Source organism: Sapajus apella, unplaced genomic scaffold (genome assembly GCF_009761245.1).
Source record: "Sapajus apella isolate SASKATOON/1434 unplaced genomic scaffold, GSC_monkey_1.0 scaffold70, whole genome shotgun sequence".
Lineage (NCBI taxonomy): Eukaryota > Metazoa > Chordata > Mammalia > Primates > Cebidae > Sapajus > Sapajus apella.
Window position 1 is genome coordinate 6,709,818 of NW_022437010.1, and position 26,695 is coordinate 6,736,512.

At 41.2% G+C, this 26,695-nt stretch overlaps 1 pseudogene; it reads right to left on the reverse strand.

The window, feature by feature from the left end:
• Positions 1-953: 953 nt before the first annotated feature.
• On the reverse strand, positions 954-26,252 carry LOC116531391 (annotated as a pseudogene).
• Positions 26,253-26,695: the final 443 nt, after the last annotated feature.

Sequence of the window (26,695 nt, forward strand, 5' to 3'; positions counted from 1 at the left end):
TCAGGGGAGGGAAGTGATTGGATGACGGGGGTGGTTTCTCCCATGCTGTTCTCGTGATAATGAGTGAATTCTCACGAGATCTGATGGTTTTACAACTGGTAGTTTTTTTGTGCTCTCATACAGTCTCTCTTGCCTGCCACCATGTAAGACGAGCCTGCTACCTCTTCTGCCATGGCTGTACGTTTCCTGAGGCTTCCCAAGACATGCGGAATTGTGAGTCAATTAAATCTCTTTTCTTTATAAATTACCAGGTCTTGGGAAATTCTTTATAACAGTGTGAAAACGGACTAATACAGGGTGGATGTTATCTACAGTTCTTGGGGAGGATAAAAGGTGAGAAGAGGTCAGGACTTTGGAATTCAGGATTACCTTGCTGTGTGTATGATGGGAATGGGTGGTTTTCATGGGCCTGAGAGCTGAGTGGGAAGTGAGAAGTCTCTTTTCCCTTCCTGGGACTTCATAGAGATCATTTCAATCTGAAAAGTCTCCTGACCAGCTTCTTACGCTTGCTTTATACAGAAAATATTATTTTTAAGAAATCTGGCTAGTGTGGTGGGTCATACCTGTAATCCCAGCACTTTGGGAATCTGAGGTGCGTGTATCACTTGAGGTCAGGAGTTCAAGACCAGCCTGGCCAACATGGCAAAACCACATCTCTGTTAAAAATACAAAAATTAGCTGGGTGTGATGGCGCATACTTGTAATCCCAGCTACTCGGGAGGCTGAGGCAGGAGAATCGCCTGAGACGGGAGGCAGAGATTGTGGTGAGCCAAGACTGTGCCACTGCATCCCTGGACAACAGAGAGAGACTCTTTTTGTTGTTGTTGTTGTTTGTTTGTGAAAGAGCAGGCTTTATTGGGAAGCAGACTGCACAGTGGCCAACAGACGAAGGCCACCCAAAGGGCACTGACACATGGTACTCCAAAAGACACAGGATGTTTTGCTAATAAAAATCAATAGGAACAGAAGTTCCTCTGGGCAACTTCCCCAATCTCATTCCTTTTAGGGATCGAGAAATCTCCCAAGCATTCCCTTGATGGCAGCTGTGGTTCACTGGAGATAGAGCCCCTCAGGGGTGCCTTCCTGTTTCTTATAAAGAATATTTTCTTTAGATTTTTGAAGTCTTCATTTGTTACTTTCATTCTACGTTCTCTTAAGGCCATCAGACCAGCTTCTGTACAGATTGCCCTGATGTCAGCACCAGAGAGATCATCTTTAGCTATAATCACGTTGTCCTGGGTTACCTCATTGGCCAGCATCATCCTGCTTGTGTGAATCTGAAAGATGCACGTCTTAGTCTTTCCATCAGGCAGGGGGAACTCGATCTTCCTGTCAATGCGGCCTGGTCTGAAAAGTGCTGGATCCAAAGTTTTTATTTGGTTTGTGGCCATGATAACTTTCCTATCTCTTCTAAAATCAAATTCATCCTACTGGTTCAACAGTTCCAACATTTTTCTCTGAATTTCTCCACCAGAATTTGAGTCATATCTTTTTGTTCCAATGGTGTCAATTTCATCAATAAACATAATGGATGGTGCATGTTCTTCAGCAACTCAAAACAATTCCCGTACAAGTTTGGGCCCACACCTAGGTACTTCTGAGTAAGTTCAGAGCCAACCACTCTCAAGAAAGTGGCTGAGGTTTGGTTTGCTACTGCTTTAGCTAACAAGGGTTTACACCTGTGCCTGGTGGGCGATAGACAATGACCTCCTTAGGAGGCTATATACCCGTCTTTTCATAATATTCAGGATGGGTGAGAGGAATCTCCAAAGATTCCTTAATTTCCTGAATTTGGTTGTCAAACTCCCCAGTATCGGCATAGGTCTCCCGGGGGGCCTTTTCCACCTTCATTGTTGTGACCAGGGGATCTGTGTTATCCATCAGCACCCCTATCATGGCACGCACCTTGTAGCTGAGCAGGACCAAGCCGCCAGCTTCCAGCGGATCCTTTTCTACAAATGAAAGAATGCTGACATAGTGTTCTGAGCCCACAGATGTAGACACGATGGCATGATTGTCATCGATGATCTCTTGCAAAGTTCCTACTGTCATTGGGGTCACCCTCAGATGATCCATTTTATGATCTCTTCTCCTCTTGCATTCTTCTGATGGTTTCACTTGTTCCTGATTTCTAATGAATTCTTCCTCCATGAGAAGACATTCTTTAATGCTCTCTAACTTCAGTAATTTTAACCAGCACCGAGTGTGAGGTGTCACCAGTGCAGTTCACTGGCAGCATCTTGTTTCTTTGTTTTCTTCTTCTTTTTCCCCACCTTAGTTTCTACAGGAGGTTCGTATTTCTTTTTCTTGTCCTTGGCAACCTTCTTGCCATCTCTACAACCATTACCACCACTCTGACTTTGACCCTTTTTGTCTTGGTCACTTGAGCTTGAGACTCTTTAAAAAAAAAAAAAAAAGGAAAGAGAAGAAATCCAATTACTTAACAAAGACTGATTAAGCCCAGAATCACTGATTGTTATGATTTTTAATGTTGAGGCCCTCCAAAGGTGAGGTTTAACTTCTTTGATGGGGAAGAAATTTTGCATTGAAGAGATTCTTCAACCTTTTAAACCCTTGTAGGTAATGGAGTTTCAGAACCTGTCATTGCTAAATCCCTGTGAGGGCTTTGCCTCTGAGCCTTTTAAAAGCTATCTTCAGCGGGCCATCTTTTTTGGTGTATTCTTGCTGCTGAGAGACGGAGGGTCTCCAAGAAGCTCAGAATCTCTCAGTTGTCCAAACATCCTAGCAGGGCTTCTGACAATGGATTCAGAGTGAGATGGTTCTGTCACAGGAATGTGAGATAGGTCTGTTTAGGGTCCAGTGTCATTTTCTAACCATAGATAACTTGATCTTCTTTCTTTCTTTCCCTTCCTCCCTCCTTCCATCCCTCCCTCCCTCCCTCCCTCCCTCCCTCCCTTCTTTCTTTTCCTTCCTTCCCTCCCTTCCTTCCTTCCTTCCATCCTTTTCCCTGATGGAATTTCACTCTATTGCCCAAGCTGGAGTGTGGCTCAACCTCAGCCCACTGCAACCTCCACCTCCTGGGTTCAAGTGATTCTCCTGCCTCAACCTCCCAAGTAGCTGGGACTACAAGCATGCGCCACCATGCCCAGCTGATTTTTTTGTATTTTTAATAGAGACGGGGTTTCACCATGTTGGCCAAGCTGATCTTGAACTCATGACCTCAAGTGATCTGCCCGCCTTGGCCTCCCAAAGTGCTGGGATTACAGAAGTAAGTTGCTGCGCCCAGTTGGTTTCTCTAGTTAGTACAAATATCTATACTGAGAACCCTCTTTCTAGAACAAATTCTATGTTTACTTTGAAAATCCTGTGTATGCCTCAATAAATGTTTGTTGAATAGAAAAACTGGTGATTGCATTATTTGGCACTTTCATATATTTTTTGCATCCTTATTCTTTATTTTAAAATTTTGTCTTTTTACTATGAAATGTTTCAAATAATACAGAAAAGTACAACGTGTACAATGAGCACATAAAGATTTAACTTTTGTTTTTTTTTTTGGAGACAGGATCTGGCTCTGTTGCTCAGGCTGGAGTGCAGTGGCACAATCTTGCCTCCCTCCCATCCTCCCTCCCTCCCTCCCTTCCTTCCTTCCTTCCTTCCTCTTCCTTCCACTGCAGTCTCTGCCTCCTGGGCTTAAGCGATCCTCCCCTCTGGGCCTCCAGAGTAGCTGGGAGTAGTACCACAGGCATGCACCACCATGCCCATCTAATTTCTTTTGTATTTTTTGTAGAGGCAGCGTTTCGTCATGTTGCCCATGCTGGTCTTAAACTCTTGAGCTCAAGCAATCCACCCACCTTGGCCTCCCAAAGTGATGGATTAAAGGTGTAAGCCACTGTGCCTGGCCATATTTAACAATTTTTTAAAAACATTTTGTGATATTTGCTTCATATGAAAACATTATATATATGCACATATATACGATTTTTTCCTAAATATTTAAAAGTTACATACATCAAGAAGCTTCACCTTTAAATACTTTAGCATACGTCTCTCAAAATGACATGCTCCTACATAACCGTGATGACAATATCGCCCCTAATTAAAATAATAATTATGCTCCAGCCTATATTAAGATTTCTTCAGTTGTCCCCAAAATATTTATATATCTGGTTTGTTCAAAACAAGATCTAATCAAGAGCATTCCTGTTTTTCTAGAACAATCATTCCTTCCCTTACCCTCCTCTCAAGTATGTCAACTTGATGAAGAGAGATTGGGCTACTTAAGAATATCCACATTCTGGATTTGTCTGATGGGTTCCTTATAGTATCACTTGACTTGTTCCTGTGTCTCCAGTGTTTTCTGTATCTGAGAGTTATGACAAACTGAAGGCTTAATTAGATTGAAACCAAACCTGTTTGGTAAGAAACTTCATGGAGGATGCTGTGCACTTCATCCTGTGTCACATCAGGTAGCACATACTGACCAGTGTCCTACTGTTGGTGACGCTATGCTTGGTCATTGGTTTAAGGCACTGACAGCCAGATAGCTCCATTGTAAAGTTATACTTTCACCTTTGAGACTGGGGAGTAATCTGTGGGATAATTCTTAGGTATTGTGTGAAAATCAAGTTCCCAGTCATCAACTTTCATTTAAGGCTTTTAGCATCCATTGATTATTTTTGCTTGAATCAATTATTTTATGAGAAAACAAATACTGGTGGTTTTTTACAAAAATTAACTGGGCATGGTGGCAGACACCTGTAATCCCAGCAACTCGGGAGGCTGAGGCACGAGAATTGCTTGAACCCGGGAGGTGGAGGTTGCAGCAAGCCAAGATTGTGCCACTGCACCCCAGCCTGGGTGACAGAGTGAGACTCTGTCTCAAAAAAAAAATTCCAACTTTACAATTCCTTCTATATTTATTAGCTAGCATTTACTTGTAAATGCTAGATAAATTGTTATTTCTTCCTTTTAATTGCAATTTTCAGAGTCAGAAGTTGAGATAACAGCCACTCTCTTTTGTCATTATAGGCTCTATGAGCTCAGATTTAAAAAATATATTCAATGTGTTTTATTCAATTACAGTCATTATAGTTTTTAATATGAAATTGTCTAAAATGCACCCAGTGAAAGCTTCTTTGAGCTAGCTTGGTCTTTTTAACATGTCCCTATAATTTTTGAACATTTTCTTAGTTTCTGCCACAAAATGTCCCAGACTCATGTTCTGTGTTTCTTGACCCAAATCTGAGTTAGCCATTTCTTCAAGGAGTTCTGGGTCCCTTCAGCAGAAAAATGGTATTTAGTTACCAAAACTTGTGCTTCGTGTGTGCTCATGGCTGCTGGGTTTTCACATGACAAAACTTAGGCCCTTTCAGTGGGCAGAATGAGGAAATATATATTTGAAAGATTATGAGTTTGTATTGATATTTCCAAATTTAACAATTCAACCTTGCATTGTTTTACTTAACACCTTCGATTTTCTCCCTATACCTCTTTTCTCTCTATACTGTTATTTTAGTTCCTAATATTACCATAATTAGTTGTTTGGATTCTCTTTTTCTCTCTCTGTCTTTCTGAGAGAGAGATAACATTACCAGTGAGAGAGAAAGAGAGACTGCTTCAAAATAATGTACCAATATTTTTACTAGCAATAGAACTGCTAAATGAAATTTAAGATTGCTTGGCCGAAGTATGCCACCAAGCATGCATTAAGTACTGACTTCAAAGTCCCTAGAAGGAACCCTTTCCTTTGGATGATTATTTACAATATTGCTAGTTTTATTTACTTTCATTTGTTTTCAGTTCTAGGATTTGATTTGTTTTTTTCCCCATAGGATTTAATCTATTATATGTAGAAGTCTTTGCATGGTTTAAAAATTGAAACTACATGACAACATGTACTTGGAGAAGCTTGTCTCTAATCTCTTCTTTTTTATTCTGCCCCTCTCCCATAAGTAATCATTTGTTACTTGTTTTTATTTTAAAAAACTTCTCTTTGCAGAGCAGGGCTAACTCATAGGTCATGTGTCCAGAGTTGACTAGGTAATCATTCTTATTGGTTTCTAATTTATTCTTTTGATGTTTCTGTTTGTAAATAAAGGTCATTTATATGTGTATATTACTATTATATTATTTGAAATTCATAGCATTATATTATATATTTTTCCTTTTTTAAAATAAAAGTCTGTTAATCTCATTATTATTCACCATGAATTTTTCACTGAACACACACTGAGGGTCACACCATATCAATGGATAGAATGTTTTCATATACTTTATGACTATATCCTACATCACTATGTTGAATGTACCATTGTTCCCTATTTATAAATATTTGTGTTTTTCCAATTTCTTGTTATTTCAGATAATGTTGCAATAATAACTTTATACGTTAGTCCTTTCATTTATGTATGGGTATATCTTTAGGACAGAATTGAAATTATGTGGTTGGTTGTATTAACACTCACTTTTTTTCTTGCCTTCTCATTCTTTATTTTTCTTTAACACTTAAAATTATCAAATACATTATATGTACAGAAGAGTATGTGATATAAATGCAATCTTAAATGAATACCACCCCACATTCACAGCTTTGGAATAACACACTAACAGTACCCCTGAAGCCTCCTGTATAACCCTGTGTGATAACACCCCTGCCTCTTCCTACCAGAAGTAGTGATTTTTCCTGAACTCTGTGTCAACTGCTTCCTGTATTTTCTTTACATTTGTTTTTACATACCTATATATCCCATATACATATATATATGTGTGTGTATATATATATATGTATATACATACACACACATATACCTATATATATCCAAATATAAATGTCTTCAAATATATTCATATTGTACATACATATATGTATGTCTCCAAATAATATATTGTCTAGTTTTAAACTTATATAAACAAAATCATACTGTATGTAGCCTATTGTGAGTTATTTTCACTCAGCATGATTTTTGCAATTTATCCACATTGATATGTAAAACTGTAAGTCATTCATTGTCATATCTGTTTAGTATTCTCTTGATTATACCACCACTTACTTTATTCATGCTATTCTTGATAAATGTTGTCTCCAGTTTTTCATTACAAACAGTACTGCAATAAGTATCCTTGTATGTATTTGTGGTTTATACATCCAAAAGTTTCTTTAGAGTCTATATCTAGGAAAACAATTGCTGGGCTGCATAGTATGTACGAGTACAACTTTGCTGGTATATTGATTAAGGTAGAGAATAAACATCACAATGCACCCAATTCATTAAAGTAGAAAGGGATTTATGATAGATTATTAATCGTTTACAGACTTTTTAGGAGCGTTAAAGAAATAGACTCAAGACTGAACTTCCAGTGATAATCCCCAAAGCCACACCAAAGCCACACTGAGCCACCAAGAAAGCTGCCACTTTTCCCTTCAATGGGAAGCTATGTTTTGAATTGGAAAGCTGCCAATACAATCTGACTCCAAAGCCACAGTGCCTGGGGCACAATTAGGGGCCACTTCAGCTAAATCAAGAAGCCGCTGTCAGACCTGCTGGCTCCAAAACCAAACACAGCTCTGAAACCACCTTCTAAAATTGGGACTCCACCATTTAAATCCCTGCCAATAAAACAAATATCCTCAGTTCTGCCTCTCTGTCTCTTCGCTTAACTCAGTTCAAGTCTCACTGAGAGCATGGGATGGGTCAAACCGTTATCTTATGTGGAACCCTAGATACAGGGGTGTTTTGCAAATGTGGTTTTTAGTTTTGTGCCCTTTGAAATATAGGAAGGTACCCTAGAAGAAGTTGGAATAAAAGTTGAGCAAACCAGTTCATAGTATCTGCTGCATGAAGTAATGCCAATTTCTAATGTGGTTGAGCCAGCTCCTGCCAGGAATGTATGAGCATATCTGTGGTTCTAAACTTTTGCCAGTGCTTGATTTTGTTGGGCTTCTATTTTTGAAAATCAATTTCATTATCATTCTAATGTGCAGTTCCATGATTAATAATGAGGTTGAGTATGTCTTTGTAGATATCTTGGCCATTCATGTTTCCTTTTCACAGGTATGCCTGTTTATGCCTTCTGCATGTTTTATTTGTTTCTTTCTTATTCTTTAGCATACTGTACATATTCGGTACAATGATTCACTGTTGGTTATAATTACAAGTATCTTCTCAAATTGTGGCATAACTTTTTACCCTCCTAATGGTGATTTTACTCAACAGAGTTCTTTTTTTTTTTTTTTTTTTTAGACAGAGTTTTGCTCTCATTGCCCAGACTGCAGTGCAATGGCATGATCTCAGCTCACTGCAACCTCTGCCTCCCAGGTTCAAGCGATTCTCCTGCTTCAGCCTCCCAAGTAGCTGGAATTACAGGCATGTGCCACCATGCCCACCTAATTTTGTATTTTTAGTAGAGACGGGGTTTCACCATGTTGGCCAGGCTTGTCTCGAACTCCTGACCTCAGATGATCCACCCTCCTTGGCCTCCCAAAGTGCTGGGATTACAGGCGTGAGCCCCTGCACCCAGTCAACAGCATTCTTTTTATTAGTTTTATTATTTTTAAAAAAATGATTTGTATTTTTCTTTTCTTTCTTTTTTTTTTTTTTTTGAGACGGAGTCTCGCTCTTGTTACCCAGGCTGGAGTGCAATGGTGCGATCTCGGCTCACCGCAACCTCCGCCTCCTGGGTTCAGGCAATTCTCCTGCCTCAGCCTCCTGAGTAGCTGGGATTACAGGCACACACCACCATGCCCAGCTAATTTTTTGTATTTTTAGTAGAGACGGGGTTTCACCATGTTGACCAGGATGGTCTCGATCTCTTGACCTTGTGATCCACCCGCCTCGGCCTCCCAAAGTGCTGGGATTACAGGCTTGAGCCACCGCGCCCGGCCATGATTTGTATTTTTCTTGCTTGACTAAAAATCTTTCCTTACTCACAGATTATTAGAATATTCCTTTGTATTTTCTCTAAACATTTTAAAGTTTTGCTTTCCCTGTTTTGGTTCCTGATACACCTGAATTTGGTTTTTATGTATGATATGAGACAGAAATCCATTTTTACTTTTTTTTCCTATATGGATAGCCCCTCTGATCTGCAATGGTAGATCTATCATATATCATTAAGTGTGGATCAGTTCCTGGGTTCTCTTTTTGTCCCATTGGTCTGCTTTTCATCCTCATGCTAATGACACACAATCTAGTGACTTATATAATATGTCATTTTTGGCTAGGCATGATGGCTGACGACTGTAATCCTAGCACTTTGGGAGGCCGAGGCAGGTGGATCATAGGTCAGGAGTTCAAGACCAGCCTGGCCAACATGGTGAAACCCTGTCTCTACTAAAGATACAGAAAATTAGCTGGGTGTCACGGCATGCACCTGTAATCTCAACTATTCAGGAGGCTGAGGCAGGAGAATTACTTGAGGCCCGGAGGAGGAGGTTGCAGTGAGCTGAGATCATGCCATTGCACTCCAGCCTTGGTGATAGGGTGAGAATCTGTCTCAAAAAAAAAAAAAAAACACATGTCATTTCTAGCAGATCATTTTGCCTTGTGTCAGCTTTTTGGTCATTGGCTCTTCTTTATACATTATAGAATGTTTGCCAAGTTCTATGAAATGTCTTATTGGTATTTTTATTAGAATTACATTGAATTGACTGGGCAGTGGCTCCATATCCTATATGGACAGCCCCTCTGATCTGCAATAGTACATCTATCATATATCATGGTTTTAAGTGTGGATCAGTTCCTGGGTTCTCTTTTTGTTCCATTGGTCTGTTTTTCATTCTCATGTTAATGACACACAATCTAATGACTTATGTCATTTCTGCCCTGGCATGCTGGCTCATGCCTATAATCTCAGCACTTTGGGAAGCCGAGCAGGTAGATCACCTGAGGTCAGGAGTTCAAGACCAGCCTGGCCAACATGGGGAAAACCCGTCTCTACTAAAAATATGAAAAAAAAAATAAGCCAGGCATGGTCATGGGTGCCTGTAATGCCAGCTACTTGGGAGATGAGGCAGGAGAATTGCTTGAACCTGGAAGGCAGAGGTTGCAGTGAGCAGAGATCGTGCCATTGCACTCCAGCCTGGGCAATAAGAGCAAAACTCTGTCTCAAAAAAAAAAAAAAAAATATATATATATATATATATATATATACATGAAACCTTTATGAAAGTTTAGGGGAGAATTGATTGATCTTTAAGATATTTAATCTTTCTATCCATGGAAAAATTATGTTATTCTGTTTATTTAGGTCCTATTTAAGACCTTACACTAAAGTTTTATAACTTTCTGCCAAAAGGTCTTGTATATCTTTTGTTAGGCTTATTCTTTGATACCTTATTTTATTGTTGCCACAATGAAAAATATATTTTAAAATTGTATTTTCCAGCTTTTTTTTTTTGCTGGTATTTAGAAACACAGTTAATGCACATGTTGATTTTATGCCTAGGAAACTTACTAAACTCTTTTATTACTTCTAATAATGTATATAATATGGTTTTTCAGTGTCCTCACCCAAATCTCATCTTAAATTGTAGTTCCCATAATCCCCATGTGTCACGGGAGGGACCAGGTAGAGATAACTGAATCACGGGGGCAGTTTCCCCCATCCTGCTCTTGTGATAGTAAGTTCTCATGAGATCGGATGGTTTCTTAAGGGGCTTCCCCGTTTGCTTCGGCTTTCATCCCTCTTCTTTCTGCTGCCATGTGAAGAAGTGTGTATTGGCTTCTCCTTTTGCCATGATTGTAAGTTTCCTGAGGTGTCCCTAGCCATGCTGAACTGTGAGTCAATTAAACCTCTTTATAAATTACCCAGTCTTGGGGATGTCTTTATCAGCATCATGACAATGGACTATTAAAGTATACATAACTGGAAGTTTTCTGTGCAGAACATAATATCTGCATATAATGACAGATATTTTTGAATCTGTATTTTTTTCCTTATCTTTGCTTGTATTCTTCTGTTTGCACAGGTTAGGATTCCAGTGCAGCACTGAGTAAAACTGAGGATCGTGTAACCTCTTATGTCTGATTTTAAAAAGCATGTGTTAATATTTCACAACAGAAAAAACCTTTTTTTGCTTGTTAGTTTGAAGATACACTATTGGAAATGGATGTTTGGTGCCACAAAGAAAATTTAGCACTGAGACAAAGGATCTTTCAACAATGCAGTTTTTACTTCCTGGACTATAAGAAGGGTACTCTTGCTAGCCATCTTGCCACAAAAGTACAATGGACAAAGGAAAACACACAAATTTATTTCTTTTGCATTTGGGGTTGTCCTTACTGCTGTGTCTGATCTCCATTGCCTGGAGCCAGACCTCACAATCTAAACTAAAACCCTATTGGGTAACAACTTAAAACTTTTCTAAAGAGGTAAAAGCAATGGAGAGCTGGGACATGCCTGTGAGCACATCCACCACAGATATCTTGGTTAAAGTACAAGGACACAGAAGCTACTATGTGCCTGTAAGCACGGCATGTTTAACAGCTACATAGGATAGGGCTTAACAAAGTTATTAGTGCACTTATAATTTATTCTTTAATAAAAAAAGAAACTTTAAAAAGGAACTTTTCTACTTCCCACATATGCTTATCATGTTAAGAACATTCCTTTTTGTTTCTAGTGTGTAAGTGAATTTTTTTTTAACTTTTTGTGTCATAAATGTTGTTTTGAATTTTATCAAATGCTTTCTCACCTGAATTAAGATCATAGCATAATTTTTCTCCAACTAACAAGCTAAATTACATTAATGCATATTCTAATGATCTAACTTTTCATTCCTGGAATAAACTCAACTTGGTCATTTTTTTTTTAAACTGCTGGATTCAGTCTGCTAATATTTTGTTCAGGATTCTTGCATCTACGTTCATGAAGGAGATTGATCTTCAATTTTTCTTTCCAATATTGACCTTGTTTACTTTTCTTTAATAACAAGCTTGCAATTGCTCACAAAATGAGTCTCTATAGTGTTCCCTCTTTTTCTATTCTCTAAAGAGTTTGTGTGTGTGGAGAGAACACTTAAGATCTATCCATTTAGCAAATTTTAAGTACGGTATACAAAGCAGTATTATTAACAGCAGGCACCAGGCTGCATATTAGATCTCCAGAACTTACTCATCTCACATAACTGAAAATTTGTACTCTATGGCCAACATCTTCCATCTCCCCATCCCTCAGCCACTGGTAACCACCATTCCCCTCTCTTTCTTTTCTTTTTTTCTTTTTTTTAGATGGAGTTTCACTCTATTGCCCAGGCTGGAGTGCAGTGGTGCAATCTTGGCTCACTGCAACCCCTGCCTTCTGTGTTCAGTGATTCTCCTGCCTCATCCTCCCTGGAGCTGAGATTACAGGTGTGCGCCACCATGTCTGGCTAATTTTTGAATTTTTAGTAGAGATGGGGATTCGACATGTTGTCCAGGATGGTCTCTAACTCCTGACATCAGGTGATCTGCCTGGCTGGGACTCCCAAAATGCTGAGATTACAGGCATGAGCCACTGCACCCGGCCTCCAGTCTCTGTTTCTGTAAGACAGACTTTTTTAGATTCCACATATAAGTGAGACCATACAGTATTTGTTTTGCTGTGCCTGGCTTATTTCATTTAGCATAATGTCCTTTAGGTTCATCCATGTTGTCAAAAATGGCAGTATCTCCTTCTTTTGATAGGCAGGATAATATTCCATTGTACATATATGCCACATTTGTTTATCCATTCTTCTGTTGATGGACAGCTGTGTTGTTCCCTTGTCTTGCTACTGTGAATAGTGCTGCAATGCACGTGAGAGTGCAGATATCTCTTCAAGATCCTGATTCTAGTTCCTTTGAATATATACCCAAAACTGAGATTGCTGGATCATATGATGGTTCCCTTTTTAATTTTTTTAAGCAACCTCCATACTGTTTTCTATAATAGCTGTATCAATTTACCTTCCCACCAAAATGTATGAGTCCCCTTTCTCTGCATCCTTACCAACACTTCTTATCGCTTGTCTTTTTGATAATGTCCTAACAGACTTGAAGTGATATCTTATTGTGGTTTTGATTTGCATTTCCCTGATGATTAGTGATGTCAAGCACCTTTTCATATACCTGTTGCTCATTTGTATGCCTTTGAATTATTGGGTTTTTGAAGATGCTAGAGGCAACCAGGTTAATGGGGAGACCAATACTTGGATCAGAGACACGTTTGAGCTCTGATCTTTATTATTTAGTGCTAAGAACTTTTGGGCTGGTAACTTACATCTTTGGGACTCAGCTTTCTCATGGGTTAAACGGAAGTAGTATTACACACTGTCTCTGCCTTGCAGAGTTGTGTACTGTGAGCATCAAATGGAAGACTTTACTGTATGTGAAAGTGCAGCATAAATCCTATAAGAAGGAGAAGCTGAACTTACTGTCCTGTGGATTGTTTTCAAAACAGATTCTCTCCCTGGTATTTTAAATCAAAGCAGGGAGCAGATATGTTTTTAAAGGCTACCTCTGCTTATAAGGTTGGGGTCAGGAGCACTAGTAATATACTTCCAGAAAAGATGATGTTGGCAGTTTGTGAAGTTAAATTTGTAGACTTTCCAGGTAACTTTCCAGGTATTTTAGAATGTTATATCTGGAGGTCTTACAGATAGTCTGGTCAATGATGAACTTCAGCCCTGAAGGTATTTAACTCATAGCTAGGGAATTATAATCTTGATTTCAAATTGCACAATAAATTTTGCATATGTGTTTTAACTTATTAAAAAATACCTGCTCATGATAGTGGCACAGAGATATTTAAAATGGTATGAACTACATAAGTGAAAAGTCCAGGGCCAGGTGTGATGGCTCATACCTGTTATCCCAGCACTTTGGGAGGCCGAGGCAGGTGGATCACATGAGGTCAGGAGTTCAGGACCAATCTGGCCAACATGGTGTAACCCCGTCTCTACTAAAAATACAAAAATTAGCTAGGGGTGGGCAGATGCCTGTAACCCCAGCTACTTGGGAGACTGAGGCAGAAGAATTGCTTGAACCTGGGAGGCGGAGTTTGCAGTGAGCTGAGATTGTGCCACTGCACTCTATCCTGGGTGACAGAAGCACCAAAAAAACCCAAAAAACCAAAAAAAATAAAAACACAAAACAAACAAACAAAAAACCAAACAAACAAAATCCAAGCCTTCCTTTTCATTCAGCTACTTCGGCCTGTTTTTCTCCTTAGAGATACAACTTTTTAAACTTTCTCTTCTTGGTTCTTCTGGTAGGTACTGCTGTATTCGACTGATGTGATTTTACATCTGTTCCTTGACTTATAATTTTTAGACAGCATCTATTGTCTCCCCATTACAACAATGATGAATTCATATTTCTTTCTTTTCCTCCTCTTTAGTTTCTGCTTGTTCCATTTTATTTTTAGCTCTTTTCTTGGTTACTACTGTAGCTTTAAGTAGTATCTTTGGACTTTTACATCCTGACCTATGGGTTCGAGTTTCCCTTGAATTCTCACTCTGTAAAACGAGAAAATGGTTCCCTTGCATTTCCCTTCACTGTTCCAGCTCCATCTGTCTCTTGGCCGCTGTCATCATTTCAATGTCTAGGTTTACAACACACATTGTGTTCTATAACCATATGTGTCCTTTATGCTTTGCCTACAGGTTGAGTCTAAAAACTGAAAGCCAATATCCATAGTTTATAATAAGATTATATAAATATTTGTTCAGTGAAGAACCATATAATGTGATTGTATAACTAAAGAAGGAAATGAAATCCTATGCTTATAAACCCAGGTTCTTAAGAGAGGAGAACTCTCAAAACCAAGAGTGATGTTTAGGAGATGAGAAGAAGGACAACATATTTTAACTATTTCCCTTTATCTTTATTATTTTTTATAGGCTGAATTGAACTCCTGGGCTCAAGCGATCCTCCCATCTCTGCCTCCTGAGTAGCTGGAACCACAGATATGTGCCTGGCTTGCTTGTATTATTTTACGCCCAGAACACACTCATTACCTTTCCTTCCTGTTGCACTTTTTTATTTTCCATGGAGTTAATAATTGCCTTCCATTTCTATTTGCTTATTTTTCTGTATACTTGTCACTAATTCAATGCCAGCTTTTCCAGTTGGGCATCCCTCTCAATATGTTTAATTTCATTTTCTTGAAGACATCTCTTCTGGAGCTTCTGATCTGCTCCAGACTGCACTGGTTGTCCACACGGTGACACATCTGTCATCTTGAGGTCTGCCTTCACCCATTATCTGGGTAATTTCTTCACCTCTTTCCCTGCAGGTCTGAAAAGATCTTTATCCTATTGCCTCATTTCACTGATAGTTTGGCTGAGTATTAAATTCTAGGTTTTACAACATTCGACTTCAGGAATTTGGAAGTTTTGCTCCATTCTATTCTGCCTTGTTATGTGAAACCTATGTTGATCTCTCTTGAAGTTTGTAGGATGTTTCTCTGTCCCTAGTGTTCCCATATATCACGATGATGCACTTTGTTGTGGGTTTGTTTTGTCTTCTGGGACTTGGTGTGTTCCTTTTAATCTAGAAACTTATGAATTTCAGTTCTGGGAGATTTTTCTTGAATAATTTTGCTGATGACTTCTTTGTTTTCTTTTTGAAACTCCTGGGCAGTTCTCTAATTTTCTTATTTTTTTCTTATCTATTTTCTCTCTCTTTTTCTGTTTTCCCTTCTCTCTGGGAAAATTTCCCAACCTAGTCTTCTATTGGAAGCTACCTTATTCTAAATTCCAAGAATTATTTAAATGTTCTTTCATATTTTTAAAAAATGAATACATTGTTTTTCATTCTCTCTCTAACGCTGTTAATAATGGTTTGGGCTGGATGCGGTGGCTCAGGCCTGTAATCTAGCACTTTGGGAGGCCAAGGCAGGTGGATCCTGAGGTCAGGAATTCAAAACGATCCTGGCTAATACAGTGAAACCCTGTCTCTACTAAAAATACAAAAAATTAGCTGGGCATGGTGGCATGTACCTTAGCCCCAGCTACTCGGGAGGCTGTGGCAGGAGAATCGCTTGAACCCAGAAGTTGGAGGTTGCAGTGAGCCGAGATTGTGCAGCTGCATTCCAACCTGTAGACAGAGCGAGACTCCATCTCAAAAAAAAAAAAAAAAGGTTTAGGGCTGTTTTCACCTTTTTTAAACTTCCTTTTCCCAGTTTGCTTTACTCCCTGGCTTTCAGATTGCCATATTTTATTGACTCTGGAAACCTTTGATGCTGGTACTCTTAATCTTATGAGAAGGTATCTATGAAGTTATTTTGCATGGCTGTATCATGGCTGCCTTCTGACTGACCACGATTTTGCAATATCATTGATTTGTAAGGCGGATTTCAGAGACGTTCGTTCAGACACATGCATTTTAGGATCAATGACATAGGGTAAATGCTTCTTCTCAAGTTATCTCGGGATTCTTACCTACTCTGTTTATAGTTTAAGGGTGGTGCACCAAGAATCTGTCTGTAGCCTGCTCTGCGTGGTGCTGGTGGTAGTAGGTGGGTGAAGGGCTTTACTGACAGTGGAATTAATTGTAAGATGATTCAGTTCGGTTGCTTTTTGTTTGTTTGTTTGTTTGTTTAAGAAACATGGTCTTGATATGCTGCCCGGGCTGACGTGCAGTGGCATCATCATGACTCACGGCCAGCTTGGACTCCTGGACTCAAATGATCCTCCCACTTTTGCATCCCAAGTAGCTAGGACTACAGGTGTGCGTCACTACACCTGGCCGATTTAGACATTTTTTGTAGAGTTGGGGGTCTCACTATGTTGCCCACGCTGGTTGTGAACTCCTGGCCTTGAGTGATCCTCTTGCCTTGATCTCCCAGTATATTGGGATTATAGGTGTGAGCCACTGTGTCTGGCCCAGCTTGACAGTTTTGTTAAGATACCGTCTGATGATGATTTTCTCATGAACTTGTTGGATTCCCAAGAGAAGAGTTTTTGAGTCTTCTGCCTGGAGGATGTAAGGCTGGCTGCCAGCCTTCTGAGCGTCAGGAGGGAAGGAAGGCTGGGGCTCAGCATGTAGCTCTGACTTAGTCCCTTTCTTCCACGCGGTACTCTTGCCCTTATCTCTGCCTGGTGTTCCCAGCCCGGAGAGGCTTGGTTTTACCTCTCCAGAGGGAAAAGCCCTCCAGGCTCCTGCCCTCTGTGGAGTTGGGAAAGAAAGCTGGTGGGGTTAACTGCTTCTCAAACAGACTTTTCAATCAAAACTTCTGTTTTCTGCCCCTTCTTTTTCTCTGCTTCCAAAGGAGCTGGGTGCTGCGGTCTCCTAACCCTTTGGAGTTTGGGATGTGATTCAGGTTGCGTCTTAGCTTTCCTATGGTTGGTTCAGGTTTGCTTAAGTTAGTTACTTCTCTATCTTCTATGTTTCAAATGTGTGTGTGTGGTTTTCTTTTTTCTTTTTTTTTTTTTTTTTTTTCCCCAGGCATAGTGGCTCACACCTGTAATCCCAGCACTTTGGAAGGCTGAGGCAGGTGGACCACTTGAGGTCAGGAGTTTAAGACCAGCCTGGCTAACATGGTGAAAACCCATCTCTACTAAACATACAAAAATTAGCCAGGCATGGTGGTGCACACCTGTAATTCCAGTTGCTTGGGAGGCTGATGCAGGAGAATCGCCTGAACCTGGGAGGCGGAGGTTGCAGTGAGCCAGGACCATGTCACCGAGCTCTATCCTGGGCAACAGCATGAGACTCTGTAAAAAAAAAAAAAAAAAAAAAAGAAGGATTTCCCTCCCATTCTCTTTGTTAAAAATCACATTACTGTTACTTTAGTTTGGTTTTGGGAGAAAATAAAGGTAAATATCAATGTTCAATCTGCCATCTTTACCTGAAAGTCCTCATTTACTTTTTAATAAACTCAAGACTGGGTGTGGTGGCTCATGCCTGTAATCCCAGCACTTTGGGAGCTAAAGCAGGTGAATTACTTGAGCCCAGGAGTTCAAGACCAGCCTGGGCAACATGGCAAAACCTGTCTCTACAAAAAATAAAAAAAAATTAGCTGGGCATGGTGGCACGTGCTTGTGGTCCCAGCGACTAGGGAGGCTGAGGTGGATGGGAGGATCACCTGAGCTAGGGAGGCAGAGGTTGCAGTGAGCTGTGATTGTGCCATTGCATTCCAGCCTGGGTGACAGTGCAAGACCCTGTCCCAAATAAATAAATAATAAATGTTCAATTTAGAACACTTGGAAAACAGTAACAAGTACAAAAGAAAAAAACAGCCAATTATCAGAGATTACCGCAGTTAGCATCTTTGCATATAACTTGAAATGCTTCTTTGTGATAAATTCTTAGTTTTGGAAATGGTGAGTAAATTAGCAGGCCCATCTTAAAGGCTTTTTAAAAAATAGTGATTTTAACTGTTTCTTTTTATAGTTATTTTAATTTTATAGAGATGGGGGTCCTGCTATGTTGCCCAGGCTGGTCTCAAATTCCTGGGCTTAAGTGATCCTCCCACTTTGGCATCCTAAAGTGCTAGAATTACAGGAAAAAGCCACCAGGCCTGGCCCTCTTTAAGGGTTTTTGACATATGTTGTCATGTGAACCCAGAGAAGAGTTATTCCCATGTAGAATTCTATCAGCATTGGCAAACACCTATTTTTTTTAAAAAGTATTGTCACCAACCATGATTGGTATTATTTTCAAACTTTTGCTGACCATGTAGACAATAAAGATATCTTTTTCGAATTTGCTTTGCTTAAATCCTAGTGACTTCAAGTCCTATTAAATATATAGTTCTATAAAATCTGATATGTATTGTTGACTTGTTTCTTTTATGAATTACCTTTTCATTTCCTTTATTTTCAATTAGCGCTTTTATCTTATTGATTTGTAAGCATTCAGTATATTATAAAGGCTATTGATTCAATACTTAAAAAGCATTTTTCCATTTGCCTTTCCATTTTTTAAGGTTCTTAAAAATTTAGTGCTGTTAAGCAATTGACCCTTCCTTTTCTATCTGTATCTTTGTTATTGTGTGATTATCCCAAGGCCATGTTTACCTACACGAACTTCCATTTCTTATATGATTTCATGTGGTGTAAAAGAAGGTCCTACCGTTTTTTTTCTCTTATGTTATTTACTTATTATCTTGGCAATATTTACGAAAAATAGATTTTCCACATTAATTCAAAATGCAACTTTATTTAGATCTGTTTTGGAACAAAGACCATAAGCCTTCCAGTGCTCCACCCTCTCCCTTAATGGTAGGTGAGTTCATCTTTCTTTCTGGGTCTCTGCTTCTTGCTTTGTAAGTGATGTAAGGGAACTGCATTATTCTTGCTGTTGCTAAGTTCTGCAGCCACATATGTTCTTATTTATTAATTTGACCAACAAATATGGTCCCTTACAGTGCCTGTGTTTGTGCTAAGCACTGGGGATACAAAAGACTATAAGGTAAGGCCCCTGCGGTAGTCACTGTGGGAAGCCAATGAAACGTTGTCTAGGAGTGTTCTACTGTCCTAGGGCAGGTCTCTGATGCATGATTAAAGAGCGTTCTGGAGTACATTGTGCAAAATGTTGATGGTTGTTTCTGTTTCCGTTGAATTTTGATCTCTGCTTTATTCCTTTCTGCATTGCTTATTATTTTTGGCAAGCATGCACATTATTTTTTTAGCATGATTGTTTTGTTTTTAACAGACCTCAGTTTCACAGAATTGGTTTAGTTGTAATACTCGGTTCATAACACTCTCCGGGGTTCCACATTACCTTTAGAAAAAGAAAACAATGAGAAGCAATCTACAGAGGTTAGTGCAGACCCAAGGTGGGGAGGATTCCAAGAGTGACCAGAGGGCATTCCTTAGGTAAGACACATTAGAGAGCCAAAGCAGTCAGGCACCCCTGCTGCTGTGAGGTGCCTGTGAGGGTGCAAGGTACAGCTACCTGAAACAATGTGGCCTTTGGGGAATTGTGAGGAATTCAGCATACCAGAAGCTGAAGTCATAAACTGGAGTGACCGTGTGTTACTGGTGTACACACAGAACCTTAGAAATGAATAATTTTAAGACTGAGAATTTGCACATCTGAGGATCTCATATACCCAATTAAGCCCATCCTTTGGGGGATTTTCTCACAAACAGAAGATTAGCTATTTTTTCTATTAAAACGTGTAACTGTATATTAGTACCACAGAAATAAAGACTCTCTAAGCTGAAGAATTCCTAAGTGAAAGAAAAGTTATAAATAAGTGGACCTATACACAAATTATTAACATAATGAGAGCTTTTACAAAAATTGCCTTTTGTTCATCATTATCAATTTCTTCCTCTCTGCTACATTCTCTGGAGGGCATGCTGACATGTCCTTTATTCTTCTCTAATGCCTATGCCTGTCTGTATACCACTTGATTTCTCTGTTCTGCCTCCCAGAGAGAATGTGCCTTGCTGTCTGTTTGCTCTTCCACATTTCCTACTCTCCTGAGTCCGCTTCAGTCAGGCTTTCAGCTGAAGCTGTCTTCATGATGAAGACCTCCACCCTGCCAACTCTCACGGTCCATCTGCTAGCCTCTTTATTGAGTCTTTTGGTAACATTTGGCATGGCTAACCACTCCTTCCTTTCAGAAGCATTTTTTTTTTTGGGAGCTTTCATTCCATTCCATTCTATCCCATCCCATCCCATCCCATGGCATTCCATTCCATTCCATCCTATCTCATCCCATCCCATCCCAACCCATCCCATCCCATCCCATGGCATTCCATGCCATCCCATATCATCCCACCCCAACCCATCCCATCCCATGGCATTCCATTCCATCCCATCCCATCCCATCCCATCCCATCCCATCCCATCCTATCACATCTCATTCCATCCCATGGCATTTCATGCCATCCCATGCTTCCAGTTGTTCTGCTGCTTCACCAGCTGCTCCTGCTCAGTATGTCCGCTCAATGTCTGTCCTCTGAATGTTGGAATATTCCAAATCCCAACTCTAGATCCCCTTTTCTTTTCCCCATTTTCTCCCCGTGCGATCTTACCTGCACTCTCAGCTTCATGACCGTCTCACTGTTGAAGACTTCTGATGGCCTAATTTCCCCCTGGATCTCCAGACTCCTAAATCCACCTGCCCGCTTGACATCACTTAGAGGTACATCAAGCATCTCAGGCTTGTGTGACCAACACAGAACTCTTGTTTCTCTGTCTCCTCATGGCTGCTTCTCCTGAGTCTTGTCTGTCTCAGTAAATGGACTCACCATCTCCCCACTCTCTGGGACCTCAAACACAGAAATCATTCTTCATGTTTTTCTTCCTTTTGCTCCTTACAAAATAAAAGGAGCAAGTCCTGGGAGATTTATTTTGAAAACGTATTCCAAATCTGACCACTTCTCCCCATTTGCATGGCTCAAGTCCTGCTCTAAGCCATTGTCTTCCCTTAGCGGAGCTACTCTAAAAGTCTCCTAACTGGTCCTACTGCTTCTTTCCTCCCTTCCAATCATTTCTCTGCAAAGTAGAGTGGACATTGATCATTCTGAAATGTTAATCTAAATCTAAAGCCTTCAGATTACCACCACAGCGAATCCAAACTCCTTCTGAAGTTCTATGAAACTCACACTTAGACCCTGCCTACCTCACTGTATTTCTCATGCTTCCATAAAGAAATACTTGAGACTTGGTAATTTATAAAGAAAAGAGATTTAATCGACTCGTGGTTCTTCAGGCTGTACAGGAAGCATGGTGGCATTAGCTTCTGGGGAACCTCAGGAAAGTTACAATCATGGCAGAAAGTGAAGGAGGAGCAAGGCATCTCACACGTCAGGAACAGGAGCATGCATGGAGAGAGGGAGGCACCACACGCTTATAAACAACCAGATCTCACTAGCATGAGAACAACACCAAGGGAGAATCTGCCCGCATGATCCAGTCACTTCCCACCAGGCGCCTCCTCCGACAATGGGGATTTCAATTCAACGTGGGATTCAGGCAGGGACACGGATCCAAACCATATCACTCGCTGATCGCGTTTTGCATGCCGCTTCATTTTTGCCTCTCAAACACACCAAACTTTCATCCACCCTTCGCCCGTGGTGTCTGCTGTTCCCTCTGCCTAAAATGCTTTTCCCCAAACCTTTGCAGGGCTGGCTCCTTATCATTCAGGCTGGCTACCATATCCTTGAAAAGGCCTCCCTGAAATAACTTATATCCTCTCCATTACAGTGTTTTAAAAAAATTCTCAGAATAGAATTTATTCCAATTGGATGATCCTCTTCATGTTTGTTTTTCTGACTAGAACAGAAACTCTGAGAGAGTGAAAGCCTTGTCTGACTTGCTTGTCCCCTCCGTCTTTGACACCTAGAACAGTGCCTGCACTCAATTAATGTGTGTTGAATGAGAATATGTTATCTTGTTACACCTTTGTCAGAACCCTGCGGTGGAGTTAGTCTCTTCCTCAGTTTGTAGGTGGGAAAACAATAGCAAAGAGGTTAAGTAGTTTGCCCAAGGTCAAACAGCTCTGAAGAGTATAAGTTTTGAGCTTTTGATTTTAGTCTCCTACAATACTGCTTTCATAATCCATTCCTCTGGACTTAAGAAATTATTTCATAAAATAGGGAGGAATCCCTAAAATGTCTATAAGCAGATGAGTCAACTTTTTATACCTGCTGGAAGCTAGGGCTACTAAAGGTGATAAAAACCATTTTTATCAGCAGACAAGATCAGGTTTAAGCAAAGTGATTTATTCTCTCCTTTTTTAAACGTATAATTAACACATAGTGCTATTTCTATTAGAACCTGTAGCTTGGGCACAGACCCTAGTCTGTAGTGTACAGAACTCTAGGAAGGAAGTCTGACAGGCTTGTTTCATGTAGCCCTCGCTTGTCACCTAAAGTCCCAGACTCTCAGGTGGCTGCCCATCACTTCTCCATGGCACTTGCATAAATGAATTTGCTCACACAGGGCCTGCCAAGCTTTTCAGAGCAGGCGAGTATTTATTTGAACATGTAAATTACTAGGTGTGCCTTTCCCCCTCACCCTCTAGAGCCCAAGGTCTTTAGGGAGTGCATTCTAAGTATATCACAAGACCCTTGAAGCTTGCGGACCTCATCAAGTTGCCAAGGGTCTGTGGTGAGACTTGCTGAGTCTTCTGGCCAGGTATGTTTTCTGATCTCTTGGCCCCAGCTGGAAAGTGGCCTGAAAAAGGGCAGCTTTTCTAATGAGGAGCTGATCTGAAGGTGAAGTTGATGTTAGGACCATGCCTCCTCAAATCTACCTGCTCGGTTCTAAGACACCTGATCCGTCAATGCTCTGAATATGTCCTCCTGACCCCTGGTTCTGCCTAGAGAATGGCAGGTGGGGTGGAGGTAGGCAGGAAGGGCCATTGCAGCTGAGAAGGCCAAAGGCAGCAGACCTTTTGTTTCTGTACTGTGATTCCCTGTAAGGCGAGTGCCCCTCTGAGTATCAGCCGCCAACTGGAAACAGACATTTTTGAGAGAACTGAGGACAATGTAAGATGGACTGATGGACTGCATATTAGATGTTAGTTTTGTTGGGTGGGGCAATGGTGTTATGACTATTTTTTTGTTTTTTTTTGAGACAGAGCCTTGCTTTGTCACCCAGGCTGGAGGGCAGTGGCACGATCTCAGCTCACTGCAACCTCTGCCTCCTGGGTTCAAATAATTCTCATGCCTCAGCCTCCAGAGTACCTGGAATTACAGGCGTGCACCACCACAGCTGCCTAATTTTTCTATTTTTAGTAGAGATGGGGTCTTACCATGTTGGCCAGGATGGCCTCAAATTCTTGACCTCAAGTGATCCACCCAGGCTGGTCTCAAACCCCTGACCTCAAGTGATCCACCCACCTTGGCCTCCCAAAATGCTGAGATTACAGGTGCGAGCCACTGCACCTGGCTGTTATGGCTATTTTTTAAAAGCCCTGTCTGTTAGAGATACATATTAAAGTATTTACAGGTGAAACGATGTGGTGTGGTGGCTGAGATCTGCGTTAAGCTCCGGAAGAAATTGCGTGTGTATATCTCTGTGGAGCGGGGTCAATAAAACAAGTAAGGCAGAAAGTTGATGGTTGTTGAAACTGAATGATGGATGCAGGGGATTTCTTCATGCTAGTCTCTGTCTCTTAATAAGCTTAAAATGCCGTCAATAAAATGGCTTTTATAAACCGTCATTATTATTGACAGGTCCTGCTGGCGTTGGATTTATAATCTGCCTGTTTTCGTTGCCTTGTAGAACTTAGTGCTGCAGTGGGTATTAAGGGGTTTACATGGCGGGAGTGTCAAGCAAGATCCTAAAGGTTGCGTACTCTTCAACACAGTGCTCATAATTAAGTACTTAAAAATAGGTAGATGAGGTGGCCTATGCCTATAATCCCAGCACTTTGGGAGGCCAAGGTGGGTGGATCATCTGAAGTCGGGAGTTCGAGACCAGCCTGGGCAATGTGGTGAAACCCTGTCTCTATTAAAAATACAAAAAATTTTCTGGGTGTGGTGGTGGGCTCCTGTAATCCCAGCTACTCAGGAGGCTGAGGCAGGAGAATCACTTGAACCCAGGAGGCAGAGGTTGCAGTGAGCCGAGATGGCGCCATTGCACTCTGGCCTGGGTGACAGATGAGACTCCGTCTCAAACAACAACAGCAACAACAAAATAATTTACTGATCACAAGTTTCCCATGTAGATAGATGGTATAGGCTATACTGCTTGAGCTATTTGAATAAAATTTAAACTCTTTGGTGCAAACCTTTCTAAAAAGATAGCCCTTTTTTTGGTCATAATAAATAGATCCTACTGACCCTAACTGAAGCTTTGTTGACAGTTCGTGGAACTACCCACAAACTGTGGGAGGCCATGGCATGGGCCATGGTCTGTACTGTGGATGAGAGCTGCAGGGGCTCAGGGAGGTAAATGTCTCAGAGGCGCCACCGCTAAGTGCTTAGCATGGAGCTGGCGCTCTATGAGAGCATCATGACTGCCTTATCTGAGGGGTGCCCTAATCACAATTACACTTCAAGACTGGTTTTTCTTCTACAAGAAAGAAATTGGCAACAGCTTCAAGGTATAGGCAAGATGGAAGATTACAGGTTTTCCTCAGCCTGGTAAGAATTGCTATGGAGTCTCCCTTACAAGAATGGTCTAGGTAAGGCACATCATGCTAGGGGCTTTGAGTGACTTAAACAACTGTTTTGTCTCTGGAGTGGGGGTCTCCAGGCAGGAAAAGGACAATTGGTTTCTAGCTCTGGGAGATGGGCCTGACTCCCTCTAATCCCTGGGGGCTGCTGGGTGCCTGAGAGGGGAACTTATAGGGTTCTTGCCCTTGGCACTATTGACATTTGGGGCCAGATCCTTTTTGTGGTCCTGTTCATTGTAGGATGCTCATTAGTATCCCTAGCCTCCACCTGCTAGATGCCGGGAGCAACCCCCGACCAGCTGTGGCAACCAAAAATGTCTCCAGCCATTGCCAAGTGTCTTTTGTGGAGCAAAATCACCCCTAATTGAAGAGCACTATATTCACAGGAGAGGCCCACCTCCAGGCCTGCCAAGGCCTGAAGCCAGCATGAAGCCACGGGTCCCCTTTCCCTAACAAACCCAAGAACCTCTCCTAAGGGTTCAGTCTCACTCCCCAAGCAGCGGAAGCAGCAGCCTCAGTTTTCACATCAGCTCCTTACTAGGCTTGCAGAAACCACTTCTGCATAAGGGGGCCATGTGTGACCCTCGACCAGGGTGGGGCCAGACCTACCTGGGAACCCCACACATTCCCTGCTGCTGCACATGCCTCCATGTGGTGTCTGTTACCCGGTGGCGATGAAGCTTTGATCCTGTCTGCCAAGGTGAAGCAGAGGGTGCCTGGAGATACAGGCCTAGCCCACAGCATGCTTCAGCCCTGGAGAGACCTGGTTGTACTAATCCAGTTTCACACTACTACAAAGATACTACCGGAGACTAGGTAATTTATATATACATATAAAAGAAGCTTAATTTATTCACAGTTCTGCATGGCTTGGGAGGCCTCAGGAAACTTACAATTGTGGCAGAAAGCCAAGGGGAAGCAAGCACCTCCTTCCTGGGGTGGCAGGAGAGAGACAGAGCAAGGGAGAAAGCGCCAAACACTTTCAAACCATCAGATCTTGTGAGAACTCACTGACTCTCATGAGAACAGCATGAGAGAAACCGCCCCCATGATACAATCACCTCCCACCAGGTCCCTCCCTCAACAAGCAGGGATTGCAATTTGGATTACAATTCAAGGTGAGATTAGTTCCACACAGAGCCCAAACCGTACATATCACTGATGTTGGAGCCTCCAGGCTTTGGAGGGAAGCGCTGGCCATGTGAAGGCTTGCACTGTGCATTGCGGGGACAGGAGCTCATTATTGGCATCCAGATCTAGGCAGAAAGATATCCCAATTGCAAATTGATTAATCAACCAACTCATTCTCAACTTGTATAGGCCCTAGAAGATATAGTACAAACTGGGCCAGCCTGGGCAACATAATGAAACCCTGTCTCTACTAAAAAAAAAAAAAAAAAAAAATTAGTTGGGCATGGTGGCAGGCACCCAGTTTCTTGGGAGGCTGAGGTAAAAAGATCACTTGAGCCCAAGAGGTTAAGGCTGCGGTGAGCTATGATGGTGCCACCGCACTCCAGCCTGGGTGACAGAGCGAGACCCCATCTATTTTTAAGGAAAACCGAACAAAAATTGGGATTGTCTTTTTAAAGCCAGAAATGATAAAATATGAATGTTAGCTGCCGTGGCGGTGATTTGACTCTTTCTAAGGTAAAATGTAGATGCTGGGAAACGCCAGTGAACGAGT